General features: G+C 40.6%; 1 protein-coding gene and 1 pseudogene across 1 annotated transcript in view; both read right to left on the bottom strand.

The window, feature by feature from the left end:
- The window catches only part of AGBL1 (AGBL carboxypeptidase 1), an 836,354-nt gene that overhangs the window by 460,110 nt on the left and 356,640 nt on the right, over window positions 1-19,604 (bottom strand). The gene's annotated exons all lie outside the window — the stretch shown is intronic.
- LOC133068433 (inositol polyphosphate 1-phosphatase-like) lies at window positions 1,241-4,947 on the bottom strand (annotated as a pseudogene).

Raw genomic sequence — 19,604 nt, 5'->3', positions numbered from 1 at the left:
CAGGAAAGCTATGACATACTTAGTGTGTTAAAAAGCAAAGATATCATTTTGCCAACAAAGGTCCATGTAGTCAAGGCTATGGTCTCCCCAGTAGTCACATATGATTGTGAGAGCTGGACCATACAGAAGGAAGAGCGCTAAAGAATTGATAATTTTGAACTGTGGTGCTAGAGAAGATTCACGAGAGTCCCTTGGACAGCAAGGAGATCATACCAGTTAATCTTAAAGGAAATAGATCCTGAATACTCAATGGAACGACCAATGCTGAAGCTCCAATACTTTGGCCACCTGATGCAAACAGTCAACTCATTGGAAAAGATCCTGATGCTGGGAAAGACTGAACGCAGAAGAAGAGGGTGACAGAGGTTGAGATGATTGGATGGCATCACCGATGCAATGGACATGAACTTGGGCAAACTCCGGGAGATGGTGAGGGACAGGGAAGCCTGGCGTGCTGCAGTCCATGGGGTCACAAAGAGTTGGACACGACTTGGCAACTAAACAATAATCTCAATGGAGATGCAGATGTAGAGAACAGACTTGTGGACACAGTGGGGGAAGAGGAGAGTGGGACAATTGAGAGAATAGCATGAAAATATATACATTACCAGACGTAAAAGAGATAACCAGTGGGAATTTGCTGTTTTGATGCAAGGAGCTCAAATCCGGTGCTCTGTGACACCTAGAGAGATGGGATGAGGTAGGAAGGTTCAAGAGGGAGGGGACATACGCATACCTATGGGTGATTCGTGGTGATACACGGTAGAGACTAACATAATATTGTAAAACAATTATCCTCCATCTAAAGATAAATTTTTAAAATGCTAATATAAAAGAAGAATGTGGCACAGGCATCATTGGATACACGTTAACAATGACTTCTGTAGAGATGCACAGATTAAAATGAATCGCTACTCTCCCCCTGTGTGGTTCTTTCCACCTTGGACTCCCTTGAAAGTTACACAGAGGCTCCTTCTGCAGTTCCATCTCCTCTCTCTTCTCACCTTCATGATTTCTGCCAAAGTCTGTACATTCTTGCAATTACAGGTTCTCAATTACACACCCTTGCTACTTGCTGAAGGGGACAGAAAGAGTGCTTCCTCTCCTGGCAGCTGCTCAAGCCAGATGTTACAGTGGCAGGCTGTGATTGGCTGGCAGATAAAGGAGAATGGCTTTCCATGGGTTGGTAAGTAAAAAGAAGTAAACAAACCCATTTCAGCCCTGAATCAGCAGGTCCTCGTTAACCTGACTGGAAATGTCCTTCAGACTTCTACCGGAAAACAAGGAGGACGTTGTCACAAGAATGTTCAGCTGAATGCCTACTGCTACTTCTCTGGCTAAAATAGCAAGAAGCTTCATTTGGAGACATCATCACAGCATTCAAGATGAGCTGGGATTCATTTAAGCTGCATCTGCAGGGGTACGCGATAATTGTAGGGATGCAGAAGTTTGTTTATTTTAATAGCTAAATGTTTGTATCTGGAAAACCAATGAAACTTTGCTGTAATCACTTTGGAAATGCACTGGAACCATTCCATCTGCCCAAATCTTTCCATTGTGCTTCTCGGTCAGTGACAATAGACAGTGATTGAGGCAGAATTAGTCAGCCACCAACTTCTCCCCCTGTGCCTCCTTGGGGCCAGCATGAAACTGAGGAAAGAAATTTTGGCTTGGCTGCTGAAGCTTTGTGGAGTGGTTAAGACCAGATCACTGATGAAAAAAAATCTGGTCAAGGTGGACTGGTTAATAGACCTAGAACAAACGTTCTGGGTGGCAAGAGGTGGTCCATATGACACAAGGTACAAAAAATATTCCTTAGATAAAACTCTTTTGCCCTTTTCGCTCTTCTCACATTACAGAGCTAATAAAAATCCATGGAGTTTCTTTGCTCTGCTACCCGATACAAAACACGAAGGGTCCAGCCTGGGTTTTAGTGTAGTTTGCTCCCACTATAAATACCAAGGATCACCAGATGAAATAGCAAGGGGAAGAAGTAGTTCATTCAGAATAGATTATGGATAATAATATATTTTTTTAAAACCTTCTAAGGGATTAAACATTTATTGTGCCCTGGACTGACACCTGCAACCATACTCATGGGGATAAAATATGGCAGGGATCATCAATCTCCATGACTCTGGGCAGGAGTTGATAATAATAATAATAATTAATAACTATTTGTGTTCTCAAGTTCCCCTCAACTGAGATCTCAGAATATTTTACTAACACAAATTCATTAAGCTTCAAACCACACCTGGGCATTCAGGAAGTGCTTGAAGGTTAGTTCTGTTATTATTTTATATTCATATTTCATCTTTCCTCCAAGGAGTTCAAAAAGATTATAAATATATTACCAAAGTAGGTTAACTCATCACAGTTATGGGTCAGGAAGACATCTCTTCTTCCTTGTTAGCATGGCAGTTTCTGTACTATGAAAGGCAGATAAGACTGAAATCAACAGAGAAGACTCTGGGACGTATCTCTAGCAGCATCCAAACATTACTTTTTCTATTCAAAGTTTAATCTCTCTAGAAGTAAACGTGACTTTACATCTTTCATTCCACTTCTCAACTACATTAAATGTCATCCCAGTGTCATGCAGTAAAGTTCTGAAGCAGAAAATACCTATCTGAGATACCCAATGGGAATTTCAGTAGAGTGGGCATTGAACCAGATGGCCACTGAATTTCCATGTACAAGCGGTCCCCAATTTAACGATAATTCAGCTTATGACATTTTGACTTTATGATGGTATGAAAGCAATATACATTCAGTAGGAAAGGTATTTCAACTTTCAAAATGTGATCTTTTCTTGCAGTATGACGCTCTCCCAAGAGGCTGGTCAGCAGCAATGAGCTACAGCCCCCAGTCAACCAAATGATCATGAGGGTAAACACCGATACACTTACAACCATGCTGCACCCATACAACCAGTACAGTTGTACAGTATTCAATTAATTACATGAGATATCCAATACTTGATTGTAAAATAGTCTTTGTGTTAAGTGATTTTGCCCAAATGTGTGCTAATGTAAGTGTTCTGAGCACTTTGGAGGTTAGGCTATGCTAAGCTATGATGTTCAGTAACTCAGGGGTGTTAAGTCCTTTTTTTTTTTTTGGCTGCATGAATATCATTCATTTATTAACATTAACATTGTGAACACATAATGGAAAAATGCTCCCCAAAAGAGGAAGGTGAGTGTTGACCATCAATAGGACAAAGACAGAGATGCGGAAACAGTGTTCACAGTAGGGTTGTGGAGCCCATGAGGACAGCACTCATCTATGTGTGTGTATCTGCAGGGGCCAGGTGTTGGAGGAGGAGGCTCAGGAATGTCTCCAGCTGCTGCTTTGATCTGTATGCAATGAGTCCTCCCTTGTTGGCCACTGATCAACTTGAGCAGCGCCTTCGTTTCCCATGTGATACACCAACCGTGGCAAGTCAAGCCCCATGTCAGGGTTCCTTTCCAGGCATTCTTTTTTTTTTTTTTTTTTTTTATTATTATTTTTTTTTTCCAGTGGGTTTTGTCATACATTGATATGAATCAGCCATGGATTTACATGTATTCCCAATCCCGATCCCCCCTCCCACCTCCCTCTCCACCCGATTCCTCTGGGTCTTCCCAGTGCACCAGGCCGGAGCACTTGTCTCATGCATCCCACCTCCAGGCATTCTTTTAAGTCCACCATTCCCCCACCCAAGGCCCCGAGGACGGCATGGGCAGCACATGAGTACCACCTAAACGTGGTATCTTTTGAGAAGATGTAAATATCAACAAGGCTGAGGAACACACAGGCTCTTGGAACCAGCCCCAACTGCCCGGAAGATGCACTTTGCACACACACGTGACAGTGCTCACCCTTCATGGTCTCCTCTTCACTGATACCAATGAGAGCTGTGGAGAAGGAAATGGCAACCCACTCCAGTACTCTCGCCTGGAAAATCCCACGGACAGAGGAGCCTGGTGGGCTACAGTCCATGGGGCCGCAGAGTCGGACACAACTGAGCGACTTCACTTCACTCACTTCATACTGTATCACTGGAGAAGGAAATGGCAACCCCCTACAGTATTCTTGCCTGGAGAATCCCATGGACAGGGGAGCCTGGCGGGCTGTGGTCCATGAGGTTGCAGAGAGTCGGACACGACTGAAGTGACTGAGCAAGCAATGAGAGCTGAGAACAGGAGGGAGCATTCAGAGCTGGGGTTTTGAGTCACTTGGCTCTGCTTTTCACTTTTGTTTCTTGTAGAGATGGGAGGCAGAAGGGAATGGATGTTGGTTCCCATGTAAGAAAGGCCCAGTAGCACTGTGCATTCTACCTGAAGGAGTTTAGGTCTTGTGATACAAAAGGCTGGTTGATGACTCCCATGAGAGGCACCCCTGTCTGTATGTCATAGACACCAGTTAAAACAGTGATACACTGAAGTCCTCTGGGGAAGATTCCTTGGTTGGGTTTAATGCCAGCAGAACCTTTTATATACTGATAAGTTGAATCTATAGGATCCACCTAGATTCCCAAGATGTCCTGCAGAATGTTGATCTCTATTGAATTCAAAGCTGGGTCACTGAAGACTGTCCTGGTGCACAACCTTGGCTAAGACCTCAGATTGTTACCATTAAGGACTGTGCTGAGAAGATCTACTGGTTCTTCCTCTGTTGGACACAGTCTCATGATAATCTTTTCCTCAAAATCATTAGCAAATTCATTGGATTCTTTTCCAAAAGAAATTTTCCCCAAGCCTGGAAACTTGTTCTGCATATTGTTTGATCACTTCCTGTACCAGTATATCAGCCAGGGTTTAGAAATCAACTGCAAATCTTGTCCTTTTCTGCCTCTTTCTTTTCTTCAATCAGCAGCTGAAACAGGGCTTCCTGCTGCCTGCACACCCGGGCAATGTTGGCAGCTTTTTCAGAAACTCAGAGCAGCTCCTGGAGGATATCTGACATTTCTGAATCTGGATTTTTAGTTGCAGCAGCTGGTGGAACCAGCACCCACCCTCTGGACTGAAGGAGTTCTGGAGACTGGAATTCCAATACCAACGTGTCGGCAGGGTTGGTTTCTCCCGAAGTCTCTCTCCTCGGCTTGCAGATCGCCTTTCCTCTGTGGACCTCAAGTCCATTTTTGACTAAACAATACTTTCAACTAAGATGGGTTTATCAGGATGTTACCCCACCATAAGATCTGTAGTTTTGATGTGGTTTGACAGGTTCTAGAGAAAATAATATGAAAACAGATAATCCACTGGACATTCATTGCATATGATAACCCAAGTTCTCCATCCCCAGGGATGCAGAGATATGAGTTAATAGGAGAACCAAGAAAGTCCTGCCCATGGAGGCCTATACATAGAGTGTTCAGTTCAGTTCAGTGGCTCAGTCGTGTCTGACTCTTTGCATCCCCATGAACCACAGCACGCCAGGCCTCCCTGTCTATCACCAACTCCCAGAGTTCATCCAAACCCATGTCCACATACAGTGTAGGGAAGTACTAAGACCATAGGCTCTGGAAACAATGGATGTAAGTTCTAGTCCCAGTGCTGTAATTTACAGAGGGTGTGATCTTGGAATAGGCACATGAACCTCACCAGACTTTGGCTTTCTTACACATAAATGTGGTTTAAAGTATCTGCCTCACTTGCTATAAACATTCAGTGAATGGCTAAAAATGTGTCAACCGCATAGTAAGTACTTGATAATGATGATTATGATTATTGTCACAAAACCATCAAAAAGCTTTCTAAATGTGTCAGAGGACTAAGATAGGAGAATGATTTTTTCTTTTTTCTGTTGTCTTTCAGCTGTTATGTCCGTTTCATTTCAATTAACAAAAAATCATACTAGTCTTTCTCCCTCTTCATATTCCATAATATCCCTCCCTCTGGACTGATAAATCCTATTCATTGAAAACAGTCTCCAGGACTATTAATGGCAGGGGAAAAAACAAACAAGAATACCCAAACAGTATTTTTGCCAATAGAATAAGTTTCGAAATTGGTTTCAATGTTGGTCAAAGTCCTTCACATTCTTTCTAGGCTCCAACTAGGCTGGACTACTTACCATTCCTTAAATATCCCTAGCCTTTTGTGACTTTTGTTCCTGCTGTTCTTATGGCCTTATAATCTTCATCTTTTAAAATCCTGCCTTGCTTTGGTGGCTCATCTCCATGTCATATCTTCCAAGAAAATTTGACTCCATCACCCCTTTTGCTTGAGTCCATATGAAGGTATATACTGCCTTCTTCCTTGTTGTATATTCATAGGCCATATATGTCTTCATAGGTATGCATAGGTTTTATCCCGCTATAATACTATGTGCTCTTTCAATGAATCACATGTCATTTATCTTTGCACAGTACCAGACATAACAAAAGTCTCATGCTTATCATAGGTGCTTAATGAATGTTTAACAGAATTTAAGTAATCGTTTCTGCCACAAGTTCTCTTAATGAGATTTTTCTTTTTAAATGTACATTAGCCTGATAATGAGGACCACCAACCTGAAGTCTGACATAAACACTCAAAGAGGAAAACAACTTTGAATGTTGGCAACACACAACCTTCCTCATGACTTTCAGAGCAGACGCTCAGGACGTGGGCACTGTCACAAACGTCAAGTAAGAGTGTAAGTTGGGACATGTCTCTAAGCATAATTTGGCACAATTTAGTACAAGAGAGAAAAATGTTAAGAGGCTTGACCTAGAAGTTCCATTATGGGAGTTAATCCTTAGGTAATAATCAGTGATATGAGCAAAGACTGACAACAATAGCATTCATGGAAATAACTGAAATTCTGACAATAGCAAATAAATTATTTTCCATCTTTATGACAAAATATTTACTGTTGGGTCATTAAAAATGATGTCTCAGAAGAACAGTTTTGGCATGAAGAAAAGAAACAGTAACACAAATTATATACATGTTCTTTTATTTTTTTTAAAAAAAGCAAGGAAGCAATATATATATATATATATATATATATATATATATATATCACAGTATTACAACATTCAATATATATATTTGCTTCCAGTGGTAAAGAACCCACCTGCCAATGCAGGAGACATAAGAGATGGGTTCGATCCCCAGTTGGGAAGATCCCCTGAAGGAGGGCATGGCAACCCACTTCAGTATTCTTCCTGGAGAATAGCATGGACAAAGGAGCCTGCTGGGCTACTGTCCATAGGGTCACAAAGAGTCAGACACTACCAAAGTGACTTAGCATGTACACATTCATAAAATGGGTGTAAGTAAATCTATTAAAATATTAACTATGATTAATCCCTTGGTGTTGAAATAATGGGTTACTTCTATTATTTTTGCCCATCTATATTTTCTAAATGCTCGCCAGTTAGCATTTTCTCCCATTAGAATATTTATAATCAGATAAAGAAAATTCAACAAACATACTGTAATAACTGGTCTCTTTTCATTAAGTGTAAATTTTTTTAATGTTTGGAAATACATCTAGTCATCAAAATGTCTACCACAGTGGTTGGAACACAAAAGAAAGTCAGAATGTATTTACTGAATAGACTACTAAGTATATGATGATGAATAAATGAATCTATCAATGAACCCACCAATCAAATATTGGAGAATATCTTTGTCCAATGCCATACAACCTAATAAGCAGTAAGAGAACTTATACCTTGACTAGGTCTTTTAATCTGCCTCCATGATATAAACCCTAAGCTTCTCAGGTGGAGTTAGTGGTAAAGAACCTGCCTGCCAGTGCAAGAGACTTAAGAGATGCAGGTTCGATCCCTGGGTTGGGAAGAATCCCCTGGAGTAGGAAGTGGCAACCCACTCCAGTATTCTTGCCTGGGAAATTCTGTGTGCAGAAGAGCCTGGCGGGCTACAGCCCATGAGGCTGCAGAGTCAGACACAACTGAGCAACTGAACACAAACACTGATGTAAATCCTAGTCAACTGTATTCATCTCCTGGGGCTGCCATAAAAAAATTACGAACTCAGTTTCTTAAAATAACAGAAGTTTTTTCTTTTGCCATTCTGGAGGCCATGATGCCAAAATCGAGGTGGGCAGAGCTGTGTTCCTTCCAGAGGTTCTGGGGTAAAAGCCCTTCTTGCCTCTTCCAGCTTCTGGTAACTTCTGGCTCTCTTGAGATCATACCAATATGATCTCATCTCCATATTCTTACTTATATCTACAAAGACCCTCTTTCCAAACATTCACAAGTTCTGAAGATTAAGACATACACATATCTCTTTTGGGGGGATCACCATTCAACATAATATATGCATGCTAAGTTGCTTCAGTCATGTCTGACTCTTTGTGACCCTATGGATGTAGCCCACCAGGTTCCTCTGTCCATGATAGGATTCTCCAGGCCAGAATACTGGAGTGGATTACCATGCCCTCCTTCAGGGGATCTTCCTGACGCAGGGATTGAACCTGTGTCTCTTACATCTACTGTATTGGCAGGTGGTTTCTTTACCACTAGCACCACCTAGGAAGCTCTCAACACATTATATTACCCTTCAAATGCTCCTCAATTCCCTCCATAATCTATTTGTTAAAATAGAAGCAACAGGATGCCCTGAAGATGCAAAGTTTAGGCAAAGAAGCCACCATCACTGTAACCCTCTGACCTCATCAAAGATTGGAAAAGTGATTTTAAAATATCAATCACTATCCACTTGACTTTCCTTGCTTCATTTAGGCAAATTACATTCACAGAGGGGAGACAGGAAATTCTGTTCCCATTCATTCTCAAGATTGATTATTCATCTCTCTTAATTCTCCCCTGTCCCTCTCATGTCCATTGAACATAACACTCTTTTAATAACCCTAATCACTGAAATAGTAGCTAAGGAATTTGCAAACCTGCTCATGATTCCTTGGTGATGACAGGAATGGCCATAAACATGAACCTGCAACTTAGAAGAAATAAGAACAGGAGTCTTATTGGTGAGCGTTTCAGCCCAACTCAGACCCAATCACAATGGAAGCTGTGCCATTAAAGGCCTTGAAAGACTGATAATGAGATGGTTTAAAACTTTTCACCAGCCCATGAAATGATTGTCTCCTTAGTGGAGAAAAAAACAAGCAAACCTACAGTGATGTCCATACAGGGTTTCAAGTCCCTCTGTGGGCAAGTGACCTGCCCTTGAAATTAACCTGAACTGAAGCAGAGAAGCCACCTGACTGGAGTGCAGATTCTAGTAATGAAATCTGAGAAACTGCACCCTCTGCTTAATGTATTCCTTATCAGCTAGAGGAAATCAGCAGTTTGAGCTTTAGCCTGTCAAAGTCTTTGCAATGAACAGAGTTTCTCGATTTCCATTCAAAAAGCAAGATATAGCAAGGTTCATGTAAAGGTCCAACTGAGGACAAGTTAGAAAAAGGTGACCAAGGCCTTGAATGCCTTGTCTAGTGCATTCTTCCCACACAGCCAGTGAAGAAATTCACAAGCAGTTTTTAATCAAAGTACTTGTAGGTAGCCATTTCCCTGCCTGTCCCCATATGCTCATGATACACTTGTGTGTCTGGCTGTAGAGATACAATGATTTAAGTCACATCCTTACCCTCAAGAGTTTACAGTGTAGGTGGGAAGACAAATACTTGCAAAAAAAAAAAAAAACTTGGAATATTCATAAAGGGGGCATAAACAAGTGAAAATGATACAACCAGGAGACAAGTCATGAAGTTTCCCTGTGCAGTCAAAGAAGATCTTAAAAAAGAGGAAAATTTTGATCTGAAACTTGAAGGCTTGGCAGAATCAATGATGATAATAAGAATGTCAACATATATTGATCCCCTATCACGCATCAGACACACTGCACTCCGCACAATGCATGATGATCTGAACTTAGCCTCATAGCTATCCAACAGAAGGGGCTCAGGATGATCATACACTTAGAAAATGGTAGAAGTTGAACCCAGATTGTTCTGACCCCTTGTTACATTCTATATTCTCAACTCTTATGTGGCACTGCCTTTTGAAATAGAAGCTGGCAATGAGGGTTACCAATATCTATTTTTCAACTGATGGAGCAGCTCAGGTTTTGTAGGCAATTGACTAAAGAAAAGGAATCCCACTCCTGGGCATAACATTATCTGAAAGGATACATGCACCCCAATGTTCATTGCAGCACTGTTTACAATAGCCAAGACTTGGAAGCAACCGAAGTGTCCTTCGACAGAGGAATCCATAAAGAACATGCTGTACATATACAGTGGAATATCACTCATTCATGAGAAGGAAGGAAGCAATGCCATTTTCAGCAACATGGATGGGCCTAAAGCTTTTCATATTGAGTGAAGTAAGTCACACAGAGAAAGAGAAATACTGTATGACATCACTTACAAGCAGAATCTAAAAGGAAATGATACAAATGAACTTACAAAACAGAAACAGACTCACAGGCTTAGAGAACAAACTTATGGTTGCTGAGGGGAAGGATTGAGGGAAAGGATGGTTAGGGAGTTTGGGATGGACATGTGTGAAGTCAAGTGTTAGCTGCTTCAGTCGTGTCCGACTCTCTGTGACCCCATGGACTGTAGCCCGCCAGGCTCCTCTGTCCACGGAATTCTCCAGGCAAGAATACTGGAGTGAGTAGCCATTCCCTTCTCTAAGGATCTTCCCAACCCAGGGATCAAACCCATGTCTCCCGCACTGCAGGCAGATTCTTTACCATCTGAGCCAGCTGGGCAGCCCATGGACATGCACATACTGCTACCATTATATTTAAAACGGATCACCAGCAAGGACTTCCTGTCTAGCACAGGGAACTCTGCTCAGCGTTATGTGAAAACCTGGCCGGGAGGGGAGTTTGAGGGAGAATGGATCATGTATATGTACGGCTGAGTCACGCTGATGTGCACCTGAAACTATCACAACAAGGTTAATCGGCTATACTCTAATACAGAATAAAAAGCTTTTTCAAAAAAAAGGAATCCCCGACAGGAAAGGCTTTGTATGGACTGAATAAAGCAGGGAAGGACTGGAGGCGAGGTTTCAAGTGATGGATGCTGCAATTGTTTGATCACTATGCGACAACTTTGCCACCAGGAGCATACGAGAAATAAGCAATCACCGTGAGTGAGCTACCCAGAAGTGTCATCATGGGAATTTCAGTAATAAAGCGAGATGAAAACTCCTGCAAAGGGAAAGGGAAAGAAAAAATGGGGCACTAAAGATTAAAAGAAGGCTTTGAAAAGCACTGTTGATAAATACAAGCACACTGGCGGTGGTGGCGGGGGGGTGTGTGTTTAATATATGTCATATATAGTTTATGTTTCTATATATGTAGAGACAAACATATATGCATGAATGGTTATGTGATGTAAATATTAAGTTAAAAAATCATATGGCACATACATATATATTTTAAATAGTGTTTCGACATTTATATATTGGTGTGATACTCCTGTGAAATCCTAAATAAAAAAATCTGTGAGAAGTAATGAGATCTTAAAACAAATGTGCATGGTATGTCTGCTCCAGGGAGACAGGTACTATATAAACACCAAATATTATAACAGGTTCTTCTCAGATGGGACTTGGGGGAAGAATGTGGCTAGGCATAAACAGAGTTCATTGCAAATTCTTCTCTTCTAGAAAAGAGAGTTTGGGGGGCTTACCTGGTGGTCCAGTGGCCAAGACTGCATTCTCAATGCAGGGTGCCCACAGTTCAACTCCTGATCATGGAACTAGATCCCCCATGCTGCAACTAAGGATCCCACATGCCACAACTAGGACCTGCTGCAGCCAAATAAATAAATATTTTTTAAAAAGAGAGTTTGAGAAAGATGCTACTGTGGTTGATTCCTTTAGAAGCTCCTACTGTGAAAGCGAAGTTTATTATAAACCGAGTTCCACTCCCCTGTGAACCAGTGCAGGGGTCAAAAGTCTTCCTAGGGCAGTGGGTTTCTACCCTGGGACACATTAAAGGTACCCAGAGCCTTTAAAAAGGGGAGAGGTGTAATCTGTAAAATTCTCCAGGGAACTCCATGTAAGATTGAGGTTTTCTGACCTAGAATGCATTTACCTAGAATAATTATCCAAAAACCAACAAATGAGAAAATAAGATCATAACATTCTTTAACCTTTTGGGCAGGAAATGGTTTGTGTGGACACTAAACCACCAAATTTCTCACATGGGTCCCAATGACAGAGTTAGTAGGAGAAATAGCAAAGGGCCATGATATAAGAGACAGGCTAGGTGGCTCCAGGAGGTGTTAGGAGCCCAGTGAAGGGGTGCTCAGTCACTCAGTCATTTCAGACTCTTTGTGACCCCATGAACTATAAGCAGAGACACTGCATTACCAACAAAGGTCCATCTTGTCAAGGCTATGGTTTTTCCAGGTGTCATGTATGGATGTGAGAGTTAGACTATAAAGAAAGCTGAGCATCAAAGAATTGATGCTTTTAAACTGTGGTGTTGGAGAAGACTCTTGAGAGTCCCTTGGACTGCAATGAAATCCAACCAGTCCATCCTAAAGGAGATCAGTCCTGGGTGTTCATTGGAAGGACTGATGTTGAAGTTGAAACTCTACTTTGGCCACCTGATGCAAAGAGCTGACTCATTTGAAAAGACCCTGATGCTGGGAAAGACTGAAGACAGGAGGAGAAGGGGATGACAGAGGATGAGATGGTTGGATGACATCACTGACTCAATGGAGGTGAGTTTGAATAGACTCCGGGAGCTGGTGATGGACAGGGAGACCTGGTGTGCTGTGGTCCATGGGGTCTCGAAGAGTCATACACAACTGAATGACTGAACTGAACTGAACTGGACGATAAGTCCACTGTCCATGGTTTCTCTCTCCATGGGACTTTCCAGGCAAGAATGCTAGAGTGGATTGCCATTTCCTCCTCCAGGGGCTCTTCCTGACCCAGGGATCGAACCTGTGTCTCCTGCATTGGCAGGCAGATTCTTTACCACTGAGCCACCTGGGAAACCTTCCTTTAGGTCACTGGCTTTCAATACTGCTACCAGAAAAGCTGCATTCCATTTCACATTTCCTTGCTTCTGTCATTGTTCTCTGTTGTTGAATACCTAAAATATTGAGTCCAGTGAAGGCAGAGCTAAGCTAAAGAGTCAATGATGCAGAACTAATAGTAAGGAATCAGGAAATCTGGGGGAAGTAGCAAGGGATATCTATAGGGTAGTCCAATTAATTCTGACAGCCTACAACTTCCCTCTCTCAGCAGAATATCTCAAACTTCTCTAACGGTAAGAATCTGCTAGGATTTATTTAAAATTTTTTTATTTATTTGGCTGCATCGGGTCTTAGTTGCGGCACATGGCACTTTACCAGATCTCTTATTGCAGCTCATGGACTCTCTAGATATGGCGCATGCGCTCAGTAGTTATGGTGGTTGGTCTTAGTTGCTCAGCAGCATGTGGGATCTTACTTTTCCAACCAGAGATCAAACCTGTATCCCCTGCATAGCAAGGTGGATGCTTAATTACTGGACCACCAGGGAAGACCCAAGATATTTGTTAAATGTGGTAATTCCCAAATGATATCTCAGACCTTCTGAATCCTGGTCTCCAAGGAAGATACCTGGGAAGCTCTATGTTCAATGAGCAGCCATTTACTTAATGCACAACTTTTCAACTTACGTCTAAGCAGCTGCATCTGACACCCAAGACAAGGACACCAAGTTGAACTGAGTGCCCAGTAAGCACTCCTCTATTTCTGAATTGATAAGGCCTGGCACTGATACACACAAAAAAATAGTCCACCCATTGAGTTCTTTCCTCTACCTTCTTCAGAAGCAGGAATCTTTTGTCATCAATCTATGCTCAAACTTTGATTCTAAATTCTTTCCTCATTTTGAAATCCTCTAGGATTTTAAACATGTAGCAAGTGACTAGGTAATATAGCTAGGTAAGCTGATTCCAACATAAGGATTGCTTTCCTAAGGAAGCAAACAAAATTATATACTAGAATCAAGGCTTAAATTGGCACAAAATTTCATAGGATCTCAATTTTAAATCCCCACATCTTTATTCTCACCCCAATTAGGTATAAGAATGAGAATTGAGAAACATATTTTAAAGGTTTGATATGAGCATAGTGAATTAAGATTTCATTGCTACTTACTTTCAGGCAAACTAACACCAAAGAGAGTAGATCTTAGAGACAAATGAACATGGGCACCAACTGTGGCTTCTGTTTCCTTCATTTATTTGAGCACATACACCCTGGGCAAAATGAAATGTGACCAGAGGAAAATCAGAAGAAACACAATTTCTAGTCATCTTGAAAAATTGGCAGCAAGTTCCAAAAATGTTAACCTTCTGGGAAAATGGTAGCAATAGATCTGATCTTCTTCAGAACGCCTCCTCAACGTGGGCACTATTAGAGGGTCCTATTATACTCACGCGATTATTGTATGTAGGTAGGCTAAGAAGGTAAAGCTAGAGCTTTCCAGGTGGCTCGGTGGTAAAGGATCCACTTGCCAATGCAGGAGATACAGGTTCGATCCCTGCATGGCGAAGATCCCCTGGAGGAGGAACTGGCAACTCACTCCAGTTTTCTTGCCTAGATAATCCCATGGAGCCTGGTGGGCTACAGTCCATGGGCTAGCAAAGAGTCGGACCTGACTGAGGGACTGAACACACACGCATGTAAGAAGGTAAAGCTACATGCCACAATAAACCAGTAAGACTCAGAAAGCTTTGCTAAACTTTTAAGGCAAGGAGGAAAAAAATTAAAAGCTCATGGTTAACTAATTCTGTTACACATAATTACTTCATACAGATTTTGGCTGAACAGTGCTCAATGGTACCCTGAGATGTCTATCTGCCTCTAGCGCAAATCACCCACAATTTCCCATCTATTTTCTTTTTTTTTATATAATTTATTTTTTTCCATTTATTTTTATTAGTTGGAGGCTAATTACTTTACAATATTGTGGAATGCAAACTAGTACAGCCACTGGAGAACAGTGTGGAGATTCCTTAAAAAACTGGAAATAGAACTGCCGTATGACCCAGCAATCCCACTCCTGGACATACACACCAAGGAATCCCATCTATTTTCTTATCAATTTCACTTTCCTTGTACTACCTACCCTACATATGATATCTGCTATCAACCTAAAAACTCTCCTACAGTCTGCAACCTAGGATACTAAATCTATAACAGGAATGTAGTGCTAGCATGCCCTTAGGTGGAATCTTCAACCTCTTTCTGCTTCAATGTTTTCATTTCTTAAAAGAGACAATGAGACTGTGGCTCATGTAAAATTACTGGGAAAAACAGAACACTGATGCAAATAAATAGTGTAACACCTGGCAAATAAGTGCAACTTATTACCATACAGAATAATATGGGATATTATGTCCCTGGAGAAGAGAATGGCAACCCATCCCAGTATTCTAGCCTAGAGATTCCCATGGACAGAGGAGCCTGGTGGGCTACACTCCAAGGGGTCACAAAGAATCAGACACAACTGAGCAACATATATATAAAGGTAATTATAATTATTTTTGTCATCTTCTTCTTGAAGTTTTACTTTCTTTTTTAAAAAAGAAATCCATCCTTTAAATGTTGGAGAAAACTGACTTGATATTCATGTGTCTTCAAGTTGGTATCTAGTCATACTAGTTGACCTGACCTGGTTTCAGCCAGGACACTGAGCCTTCTTGTTGGGTTGATTTAACTCTTTTTTTTTGGGGGGGTGGGTTCTCCCACTCTTTTTTTTTTTTGGCTGCACCCCATGTCATGTGGGATCTTAGTTCCCTGACCAGGGATCAAACCTGCAGCCCCTTTAACCACTGGACCACCAGGGAAGTCGGAACTCACTTTTTAAAGTGGTAATATAAGGAGGCAGTCAACCTGCTTTCCAACAAGAAAAGCAGTACTATTTGTTTCTACTATTCACCAATCTTTCTTTCTACTTTTATTCCATTAGTGTTCTTTTATGCCAGACTACTCATGGGACAGAAGTCACTGAAAATGGAAAGAGACCGAGGATTTTACAAGGAAGAATCTAAGATTCCTACTCATCTCAGGCTCAGAAAATCTCAGAGGAATTAGGAGACCAGATGAGTGTGGTGTGTGTTTCTAACATCCATTTTCTACTCTACTGGCAGAAAATAAACTTTTATTTTATTATACATAATCCTTTGACACCCTTTAAGCCAATAATCCTGCATAATCCTGGACAATATGACTACCAGGCAGATGTATCCCGCAAGTGGTCCCCAAAAGACTTCTAATCTTGTTTATTTTCAAAACTGGTCTCAAGTCTTTCTTTAAGATATGAAGTTTAAAGCATAGTAGAGATGCTTTCCCTTAGACATGATACCCTAATCATACATTCCTGATTCTACAATTCTCCTGAATGAGTTAAGATAGATCTTTATAATGATCCCTTTTATGTTGAGTATGCCTTGCGTGCACTGTCCTCTTAAGAAAGCAAAGATGTCAGCTGTTGGAATTGCCCCCAGAGGATCTTAAGTAAGGCATACGTGCACAGTCATGTCCGACTGTTTGTGACCCCAGGGACTGTAACCACCAGGCTCCTCTGTCCATGGAATTCTCCAGGCAAGAATACTGAGTGGATTGTTATTTCCTTCTCCAGAGGATCTTCCCGACCCAGGGGTCGAACCCACATCTCTGCATCCCCTGCATTAGCAGGTGGATTCCCTACCAGTGCACCACCTGGGAAGGCCTCTTAAGTGAGGAAATGGCCATGAACCTATTGAGTAAGCCTCCTCTTCACCTGATGGAATCAAAAAAACTTCATGTGCCAAGGACAGCCCCATTGCAAATAAAAAGCTTTCCATGTACATCCACAAAAGATCAAAGTTTGCTGCATATCTAACAGATCAAATGATTATTCTGATTTTCAGCCTTTAAGGAAGAAATTATTGCTTTTCTTTGTTTGCTTTTGGCCACACAGCATGGTGTGTGTGGCCCAAGTTTCCCAAACAGGGGTCAAACCCACGCCTCGTTCAGTGGAAGTGAGGAGTCCTAACTACTGGAACACCAGGGAAGTCCCAGAAGTTACTTTCATAATGGAGAAAAAAAAAAAAAAAAGCTGCAAAATATATTTATTTAAGTAAAAATAAATAATGGAAAAGAGAGAGACTTTTCATTCTGTCCCTTTGCACAGCTTTCCAGGGGGAAAAAAGTAATTTTGGCTAGGTTCCACGGTGAAAGGGATTCTGTCCATTTAGTTTACCAACTTGTTCAGTAGCTCAGTCGTGTCCGACTCATTGTGACCCCATGGACTGCAACACTCTAGGCTTCCCTATCCTTCACTATCTCACAGAGTTTGCTCAAATTCATATTCATCAATATTAGATATGTGTAGTGATGTTTCAGAATGTTTGTTTATGCACTAGTTCAGACAACTTTCCCTGTTACTCGTTCTTGATAAGTGAAAATTGCAGGGAAATAAAAATACATATCAAAACACAGGAAAAAATTCATATTCATTGAGTTGGTGATGCTATCTAACCATCTCATCCTCTGCCACCCTCTTCTCTTTTTGCTTCCAAACTTTCCCAGCATCAGGTTCTTTTCCAATGAATTAGTTTGCATCATGTGGCCAAAGTATTGAAGCTTCGGCTTCTGTATCATAGCACTAGTTTATAACATGCCCTGTCTCTCCTTCTCTCTCTCATATGAATATATAAATGTATATTAATATATACATATATGTATATGAATGAATCAGTAAAGAATAGCTAATAAATACATCAGTCTCGAGAGTGTAGGCATGTTTTTATGAGATGTTCAAATGTTGGCCATACCACCTCAGTCAACACAACAGCAGAGCTTCTAAAGCCTGAACTTGAAAGCATTTCAGATAGACTCTGTTTTATAAAACCAATCAGATAAAACTGACATCCATTTAATAATGCAACAACTCCTTTCTTAAATTGAAGCATCAAAATTGTCACGAAATAGATTAAATTTTATTTGCTCTAAAGGCATGGTTAATCAGAGTTCCCTCCCTGAAATATCTTAATCAAGCTGTGGCTTTGACCAGACCTCCTCTGAATTTATTCTGATCTAGGACTTGTCCCAACTGAGATTCAGCCTATAGACATGGATGGCAAACTGAAGAATAAACCACTCAGGTTTAATGAGGGCTTCTCCTATGAATACCACACTGGTCAGAGTTTCTTCTTGTTGCTCTGGAAGGCATAATCACCACCATCTACCATACCCAGCACTGTACAGTCTTTGGGAAGAATGTTAATGAACATCTGGACATGAGTCCTTTCACCATTCACGGCATAGTCAAAATCCAGCCGTTCCATGCTGGACATGGCCAAAAGATTTTTTTTAATAGCAAGATAAAAGGACATTATAGATGGAACAAGCAGGGCAGCTTTACGGGGAAGTTACCCCTTTGTTAAGTTTTTCAAGTTAAGATGACATTACCCAGATAAATGTGCCATGAATTACTAATGTTGAACTTATCCAATTCAGGTTGGCAATTACAAAAGTCAAACCATGCCACTGTTTTATCTGCCTGATTGTTTTTGTTGTTGTTTAAATCTGGAGTATCAGCTTTCATTTTGGATGAAAAAAAGGTGACATTTAGAACAGAAAATGCAAATTCACAGAAAAAAAATCGCTTAACTTGGAGTCTGTCAATCTAGTTGTCAACTGACATGAATGACAATGATAGGAGAATATCCGTGAATGAACATCAATTGTTAGATATATTTCAAGGGAAAATGCCAAGAAACATTGATTTGGATATGGATGGATAGATGGATGGATGAGAGTATAAGGTAATGACTATGAGATATCCATACAGACTATTTGGATTCAAATCCTAACTTTGCCACTTACTATCTCTGTGACTGAGAAAATCTGCATGAACCTCAGTCTTCTCTGTAAAATGAAGACAGTGATGATGGTTCTGTCTACCCCACAGAGTTCTGGTGAGAACTGAGAGATTAAATATGTTTTACAGCACTTAAAATAACATGTGGTAACTTGTAAGCCCTCAAAAATTGTTAGCTTTTCTAGTGATAGTTAAAAAGAAAGCCAAATTCTACATAAAATCATGCTTCTTATTTCTTATATTTCTACAAAGCTTTAGAGTTTATAAAAATTGTTCACATATTTTAAATCATATGGTCATCAGTACAGGCAAATGACTTAGCTATAAGACATAGTTATAACAATTTTACATATGAGCAATGAACTGGGAGATAATACACTTTGCATTAAATCAAACTAATTTAATAGAAAAACAAATACTACAGATCAGGACTCAAAACCTGGCTTTGCCAATTAACTAACTCAGAGATTTTGGAAAAGTCACTTAACTTCTGTAACCTCAGTTTCCTTATCCATAAAATATGATAAAATAATGACACATTTATAACATTGCTATAAGGTTTGTCCTGTTAGTCAGTAAATATTTATGGTGTGCTTCTTATGCACCAGGCACTGTGCTAAAAACTTGATATGATGAAGTAAAACATTGCAAATGCCAGGCATTTCAAGCAATTGATACATTTCAATCATGTTCATTGTTTTAATCATTGGTTGCTGTCCCAGAGATTTCATAGGAAGAGGACAGCATAATCAGATATTGAACTCAGAACTTGTTTTTTATTAATATAAAAACTTAAAGAAGTTTTCTAAAGGTC

This window comes from Dama dama, chromosome 13, assembly GCF_033118175.1.
Source record: "Dama dama isolate Ldn47 chromosome 13, ASM3311817v1, whole genome shotgun sequence".
Taxonomy (NCBI): domain Eukaryota; kingdom Metazoa; phylum Chordata; class Mammalia; order Artiodactyla; family Cervidae; genus Dama; species Dama dama.
The sequence above is the reverse complement of the archived record's forward strand: the minus strand, read 5'-3'. Positions and strand labels throughout refer to the sequence as shown.